Genomic DNA, 9094 nt, shown 5'->3' on the forward strand with positions numbered 1-9094 from the left:
AACAACAACAACAACAACAACAACAACAACATCGAAAAATACCTTATGAATGAGAACCCAGGTTCGAAATTTCCCCAAGACACCTGATGAAGGTTGGAAGGTATACCAGCCGAAATGGTGTGTTAACAGAAAATAAGATGAGGACACATATCCGTCAAAGGTAAAACTAATATTAACTAATTAACTAATCGGTTGTCTGGTTAATTGTTCGGTCAATCAATCAATCCGTCAATGTACAAAGGCAGAACTGAAGCAGACATGGAATAGAGAGGGTATGCCATTTATGAATTCACGCACGGCGACGACAGGACTTTGACAAAATGAGCTTATTGAATGTCTGAGCTGGTAATCAAAAGATTCCACTATTAGTAATAAAAGAAATAAAATCACCAGAGATATAAAATCTGCTTCGACAAAAAACTTGTGAACCAAATGCAGAAGAACAAGTAATACGACTATAATTATGAATTGGCATAATTGTTAGAGCATGGTAGGAAAATGCCCTCTCAACCATGCACAACGATTTGTTTAAATTATAATATACGGAATACATTGAGGAAAATTGAAACGAACGAGAAATTATATATATTGCTAATCAAGTATGTGTGTGCATATATGTATATATACCCATATACAGTGTACGAATGGGTAAATTGTCATCATATTGTATTTTTTTTTATTTCGTGCATGCGAATTGCTTGTTCTTGATTTTGTCGACTACATAGTATAGTAGGGTCAGTTGGACACCATCTGTGAGAAAATCAGCACCATGACGCAACTCTACCAGAAATTTGGAAACGACCTGCTCTACTGCTTGACATCCGCGTCGGAAGCTCCAATATGTTGTGGCAAGTGTCACGACACCCCCTGCGAGAACAGACTTGACTGAACGACTTTAAATAGTAGCGCTCTGAAGGAGAGAGAATTGGCGTTAATCGCAGGAAGGCGTAAGGTGTCGTTTTTGTAGTTTGTCGGAATATCGTTTGTTGGTCCGTGAATAGTTCGAGGAGAGTGTGTTGGATTGTTGCTTCATTGTTGCCCTGTTTTGTTATATGTTTATTGTTACTACACGGTTATACTTTAAACAAGTATCGTCATTACAATTGGCGATACTGCAACAATTGGCGACAAGTAATTATTGTAATGTATTTACATTACAATATTGGCAGCGAGGATTCGAAGTTCATGCAGATCAGTTAACAGATTTTTCTGATACAAAGTTGTTAATGATGGAAGACATATTAGCTTCTATAATACAGTTGCAAAATCAGCAGGGAGAACAGCAATAGGAGTTGCAGAAACAATTTCTTCAGCAACAAGAAAAACAAAAACAGTTAATGGAGCTATGTCTTAAAAAGTCCGGAAACATTATAAATTTGTTTTCGCCAGACGGCGTATCGAACTCTAAAACAGACTTCAGTTAGGACACAGAGGAGGATGTAACGTTTGCAGCGTACATTAGAAGGCACGAAGAAATTTTCAGGGAAGATTGCAAGTCATGGACGGACAAAGAAAAAGTAAGACTATTATTATGTAACTTAGCACCGGCTAAACTTGAAAAATATTGTAATTTCATTCTACCCCAAAAAGCTCATGAAATTTGTTTCCAGGAAACAGTCGAACTAGTATCAGAAATATTCAGTGATAAGAGTTTGATGGGAATGTTGGAATCTAGTTAAAAGAGAGGATGAAGATTTTGTCATGTATGCCGGGACCGTAAAACGAATGTGCGAAAGGTTTAAGCTAAAGAAACTAACTCCTGATATGTTTAAGTGTCTCGTTTTTGTACAAGGGCTTACGACAGACAAACATGTGGAGATATGTGCAAGAATTCTCACAGAACTTGAACAAGCAGTACAATGTTTAACCCTGCAGACAGTTGCAGAGCAGTGTCAAAGAATTGCAAACTTACGCCAGGACGTAAAGAAATTTAAAGAGAAGGAGTTCTCACAAGTACAGGCGTGCCGATCTGGAAAGAATAAAGAAAAAAAATATTGAGACCAAACCCATGCTACAGGTGTGGAGCCCTACATTTCAGGAATGATTGTCCTTTCAAAACGTAAAAATGTTACAGCTGCCAAAAGGTAGGGAACAAGAGCTCTCACATTGCAGACAAAGTTAAGAAGGTCGAACATGAAAATTTCTAAAATTTTCTCAACGGTAAGTAGAAGCGACAACGAAAAGAGGAAATGTGTACATGCAAAAGTAAATGAAGTGAATATCAAGTTACAACTAGATACTGATAGCGACATCTTGATTATAAAAACCGACACATGGATAAGAACTGCGAAACCTACGTTAAGAAAACCATTAAAAATTGCACGAGGCGTGACAGTTGAAAAGCTACATTTCGTAGGCGAAATTTGGGGTGGTATCACATTTCAGGGAAAACCCGTAGAGCAAAAGTTTTCGTGGTAAAAAATGCAACCAATGTGTTCGATGCGGACAGGCTGGAGCTGTTTGATTTACGGGACCTTCCCATAAATCTGTTCTGTAACGTCATTCGGGAACTGCCAGTAAGTGTACAAGATATAAAAGTAAATCAGTGGAGGACAAATACATCATAAAATTAAAGTAAACCTTGAACAATAAACAAGAGAAACACGAATGCGAACCATTTTTCACTCTGCAACGATGTATTAATGTACGCCCAAAGAGTGGTAGTACCAGCTGCACTACAGAAACACATATTACGTGAATTTCATAGTGGACACACAGGGATGTTGAGAATGAATGCTTTGACGAGGATATATTTATATATATATATATATATATATATATATATATTTCTATATGACAATGAACCGGGACATTGGAAATTTGGTAAAATCATGTAGAGGTTGTGCGCTAGCGGCCAAACCACCAAGTGGTTAGAAGTATGTAGATGCAGTCAACCTACCTGGAAAGCAAGAATAAGTTTCCTGCACGAAAGTTTTGCTCGATACGGTGTTCCGGACACTTTAATAACGGATAAAGGAACACAATCTACAGGATACGAGTTCAAGAAATTCTGCACAATGCATGTAATCAAGCACATGTTTCCCCCGCTCTACCACCCAAGGTCAAATGAGCAAGCAGAATGATTTGTAGATACTTTCAAGCGAGTGCTAGAAAAATGCAAGGAGTTATGAAATAGCGAAGCGCTATCTAAATTCTTAAGTGTGTACAGAATAACGCCCAGTCCGAACACCAGTTCAGGTAAGTTGTCTGTAGAGCTAATGTTCACTTGAAAGACTTAATCTATCTTTGACAAACTGTTGCCATAACTTGTATAGAGAAAATACATGAACTCAAAATAAATATTTTGATGTTGGAGACAAAGTCCATTTCAAAGTGTACAAGAATGGTAAAGAGAGTTGGCAGGATGGTGTAATGACTAAAAGAATTGAAAACATGGTGTATTTAATAAAAGGCCAACGATACCTAAATCTATTAAAAATAAAACATACAGAAGAAAGGAAGGAAATTCCAATGGAAGTGTTTTATGACATGCTCGATGTGCAAGCACCGAAAGGGATGGAACCTAGAAGAAGGAGTAACAGAAAATGTAAACAGACTGAAAATTAAGAAATAATTCCTAAACAGCAGAGGTACTGAGATCCATAGGGGAACAAAAGGCGTTGGACAGAAAGAAAAAATATAAAATAAATGTCATTTCATAAAGAATTTGAAATCTTAAAAGGGGAGCTGCTGTGGCAAGGGTCACGACACATCCTGTGAGAACAGACTTGACCGAACGACTATAAACAGTAGCGGTCTGAGGGAGAGAGAGTAGGAGTTAATCTTAAGAAGTCGCAAGTTGTCGTTTTGCTAGTTTGTTGGAATATCTTTTGTTGGTTCGTATGTGGTCCATAGAAAGTTGTTGGAGCGTTACGCTGCTGTTGCCCTAATTCGCTATATGTTTATTGTTACTACACGGTTATAGTGTAAACAAGTATCATCATAACAATTGGCGACAAGTTACAATACGTTGCAATACAATACTAAGCGCCGGAAGCTCCAATACGAACATGTACCGAGAGTGATAAAAATCTAACATCCAGTTAACATCATGGGGTTTGTGGTGATTAATTGTGATGGCGACGTTATGCCTCCATTCATCTTCCCACACGGCTTCACACTCAACACGGAGGCCTACATCAAGTGCCTGGAGCAGGTAGTACCGCCCTGAGTCAGGAGGATGGCTAGGGAAAGACCCTAAGTCTGGCAATAGGAATATGTACCATACAACACAAGCAGGAGAACTCAGTCATGCTTTTCAAACAATTTCTGCGACCGCAGAACCCCACCCCTAACATCTCACCACCTAACTCCCCAGACTGCAACCTCATTTGATTATTATGTATGGGGCACAGTCGTGAGAGAGACCAACAAATCTCCTTGTAACACCAAAGATGAACTCAAGGCAAAGATTATGGAAGAATTCACCAATTTAAACAGGGAGACCGCCCAGAAGAGTTGCAGGAGATTCCGAAGTCGTCTGGAGGCCGTGCTTTAAGTCAATGGCGATTTTATTGAATAAATTTACTCTTTGCTACTTCAAGATATTTTTGTGCAATTTTGGTGTATATATATATATATATGTATATATATGTGTATGTGTGTGTGTGTGTGTGCGTGTGTGTGTGTGTGTGTGTGTGTGCGTGTTTGTGTGAGTGTGTGTGTGTGTGTGCGTGTGTGTGCGTGTGTGTGTTAAAATGAGATGTCTGTTATTTTCATTTTTGCGTAATTTAGACAACAGTTTATCCATCGTACCCTGTACATATATGAATACATAAATCGTTGACAAAGGGATCTGGCTGTTATGTCACTACCGGATGTCTGTAGTAGGGGCCAAATTACGTGATCTCGCAGTTCCGGCGTCTGTAGTCGACTGTGTCATCTGTCAACAATATAAGTACAAATACTTTTTTACACAACAATCCTTTATGCCCCCGACGTAAATTTCACGGTGTTCCTGGTTGCAACACAACAGTCACATTATGTTCGTGATAGAGATTGCTTTTGAATATGTGTGTGTGTATGTGTGTGTGTGTGTGTGTGTGCGTGTGTGTGTGTATGTGTGTGTATTCCGTCTAGTCAGTTTTTTCTTCAGAAAATGAAGGATAATGATACATAAGTATACATTGAGTGCATATTTAACAGAAAACCGTAATAATATTTTAGCATTTATTGACATAATGAATTATTTAGCCACATGAGCGCCATTTTGAAGAATAACTTGGAAAACCGTATTAGTCATGAAATCTGTCACGTTCTTAATATCAGCAGGTTGATTGCCTCTTCTGCGGGTTTCATGATCGCCCATAAGACAGGTGTCCATCGGCATAAACATCTTGTTTCACGAGGGACCTTTTTCAGGAGATTGCAGTAGGTGCCTGCGTTCACTTTAACCCCTTCAGGCACCCTGAGTGGGATAACAAGACTGTCCCCGATGATATCAGTCTTCAACATGACTCTTCCACCCTCTTGTTGACGTCGTAAATGTTGGTAACATTCGTCTCGAAAATAGACCCAACCATTTGGTCAACTAACAGGTTCGTCAAGGGTCACCCAGGTTTCGTCAGTGAACAGAACACAACTCATCTGAAGTCATGTCCTTTTAGGCACATTGAAGCCTCAAACTCCTGCGAGAAGGCAGTTTCAGGGGTTTTCGTATGGAAGCCATGGTCCGGAAGATGCGATTTCTGGTGGTTTTCAGTGCATGAGGAAGTCCGGAGGCGGTGAAAATGGCTTCACTTGTTTCTCCAGATTTCTCACGTAACTTGCGGCCAATATTCCTTATATCCCTTGCATCACAGTCTTGGAGGTCCCATAATTGGATCGATTCTTCCTTGGCATTCCTGTAGCTAAATAATTCATTGTGTCAATAAAAGTTATAATATTATTATGTTTTTTTTTGTTAAATATATACACAATATATGCTTGATATGTATCATACACTTCGTTTTCTGAAAAATGTCTAGATGTGCAATTTTCATTCAAAAGCTATTAATGTGGTTCATGTAAAAACTGAATAATCTGAAATAAAAAAAATTAAAGGGTGTTACCCAGAGTAATGAAAACATAACACTGATGTTGTCATATTGTGCAAACCAGCTGAGAAAAGTTTTATCAAAATCGATTCACAGAAAACCGATAAATCCTAAATATCACTCCAAAGCTATTAACGTGGTTCTGGGTGTACATAAAAAAAGAAGAAGGACTATATATCGATAGACAAGCTAAAAATTAGCATAGAGGCTCTGGGGACAACTTTCTCCCTATTAGGACAATAGCGTTGGTAAGACAAAGTGTAGGTAATATATATCCTCAGAATTCATATAAAATTTATAAAACAAGATGGAATGTACATGCTTTAATAAAAAATCGATTGTTTCCGTTCGTTGGTAACAGCTGTTACTAATTTTTCCATATACTATTCTATATAGATCTTTTCTATCTTGTTGAGATTCTTTGCCATCAAATTTGATTGCAAAGAATTCATATTTGATGGCAAAGAATTCAAATTTGATGGCGAAAGCTCCAAACTAGATCGAAAACATCTATAAATATTATTATTTAATAGATATGATCCATCAGTCGCTATGTACTCACACGTCATCAGGTTAATGGCTTTGAGAGCGAACAATGATGATAATTCTTCTATCATTTATCTTTTGCTTGTTTACGTCAGTGAACTGCGGCCATGCTGGGCACCGCCTTGAAGAATCATGTGGCCTTGAAGCTTCTTATCACAGCCACACCTATTTTATTTTGTTCCATAGTACTATATTGTATTCACTACATATGGGTATAAGTGGTATAGAATTTATTTCAAAATGAAAGTTTACTGAAGTAGCAGCAAATTGAATTTCTCTTTACCTGATGTTCATCATTACTATACACTCTGTAAAGAATATTTTTAGCCTACTGTATTAAACCTTGCATTTGCAAAGTACTCCAAACTATTCTACCTGTATAGATATATATAAACTGCGCGTATAGGTGTATGACTGCCTACTACGTATATTTCCTATTTAGTACTAGGTATGTTTCATTTATGAGGACGTACACCTGTATTTGTCAGAGTGTTGGGTCTTTCGGGCGCTGGGATAAAATGCGGATGTCAAGTTGACAGAGGTTGCCTTCATGTTGGTCCTTGGCATGTTGGTAGAGTATGGAGGACTGTTTTTGTCATCATATTGTCTCCAATGGTCATTTAAGTCTTTCCCCAATGCTCCGCGATGTCTCAGCTAGTATGTCATGTTCTTGTCGTTACAAGTACCTTCTATGCACCTTATTCTGTAGACTACATTTCTCGTTCTTCAGTTAATGCCAGGATTAATCCTATATACTATGCAGTTAATCATTGGTGCACATAGTATATTCTCAAAGCGGTACGTCCTACATAGTTGTGATCTGGCTGAGCTCCTTGGCTTTTCAACGATCTTAATGGTGCGTTTGACCTCCTTCAGAGCTTTTCTAAATCTACGGGCTAGTTCTCCATGGGCTTTGGCCTCTATAAACATTATTCCTCGATATTTGTAGGTCTTGTGACACATGTTCACCCTGTTTGCTTTGTCAGAAACTCTTTGTATTCTATTCCAGGCTTCACTTCTATATATAGGGCAGGTACCACTGGTTTCATCACATATAGTGTGTGTATGTATATCTACAAGAAAAAGGGAAAAAATATTGGGGATACTTATTTTATTTGTGTCACAATATGAACACAGCAAATAGTTTAATACAAATAAAACTTAAATGAGCATACATTAACATAAAATAAAATAAAATATGCTTCAATCTGGTCACTATGTAAACAGTACTTCGGAATATTCGAACTATTTTAAGAGTTTTAGATGTAAGAAATAACAAGAAAGTGCTGACATCTTCAGGGCCATCTCATTCAAAAGGCTAATGCCTACATATTTTTTCTCACAGGAATACAAGTTGTTGGTAAAGAGCTTTCTAGATAACATGGATGAAAACTACATATTCACATGTTGAGTATCTACGTAATGTAAACATTAGTTTGTTAGAAAAGTTACAGGGGACGCTGATGGAGTAATACTGGGTGGTATTGGCTAATCAAAACTTTCTAAAAACCTATTAGGGAGTTTTAAAAAAAAACAAAGATAGCTATACGTTTAGATGGACATTTTACAACCATTTAAGAGAATAGATAGAGGTTTAAGTGTTGAGAGAGACAATGTAATAAGGGTAAGATATTGTGAAGACATTAAGTAAATAGATTGAATTAAAGAAGAAAGATAAGAAATATGGAGGGATGTGAAAAATATTTCTAAATGATACTATAGAGAGAAATAAATTTGCTGTTGGGGTCAATGAAATAAGATTATAGTTAATCGAACGAAGTTGTAACTAACAGTGATTAGGGATATTTGATAAAAAGTGTATGTGCAGATTTTGATATTTTTAAAGTTATGGCTAAGAAAGAATGTTATGTTGTATAATAAGGTAATGATGGGGCAGGAATTAAATCAAAGGTTCTCTCCTAAATATTCGTATATCTTTATTTGTTAAGATCAATTGATAGTGGAGGGTATACATGTAAAATAAAATTTAGAAGTTATGAAGAAAATTTTCCTTAATTACTCTAAAGAAAAAATAATGCTATTAGTAACATTTCAATACACTAACAGATGTGTTCGATTATGCAGAAAAACTATTAGATTGATAAAAGAAATTATATTACACTTACTTCTGTGAGGAACTTGAGAATTTGTGCAAAATAAATGAAAATATAATGTGGTTATTTTAAAATAGGAGGAATACTACTTATTCCAAATAATTGCCATAATTAAGTACAATGGATTATCTCCATTCGTCTATTTATGGGAAAGAGTTTGGATTAATTGACCGATGAAACAAATTTAGAAATACATATGTGGGTGATATAGAGACAAAGAATAATAATTGTTATTATGCAAGCAAAGCATACTGTAGGTATGAATATAAATTGTGTCAGGTAGAGCCTAGAATATTGTTGATATACATATACACACACATACACACACACACACACACACACACACACACACACACATATATATATATATATATATATATATATATATATATATATATA

Source organism: Octopus bimaculoides, chromosome 5 (genome assembly GCF_001194135.2).
Source record: "Octopus bimaculoides isolate UCB-OBI-ISO-001 chromosome 5, ASM119413v2, whole genome shotgun sequence".
NCBI lineage: Eukaryota > Metazoa > Mollusca > Cephalopoda > Octopoda > Octopodidae > Octopus > Octopus bimaculoides.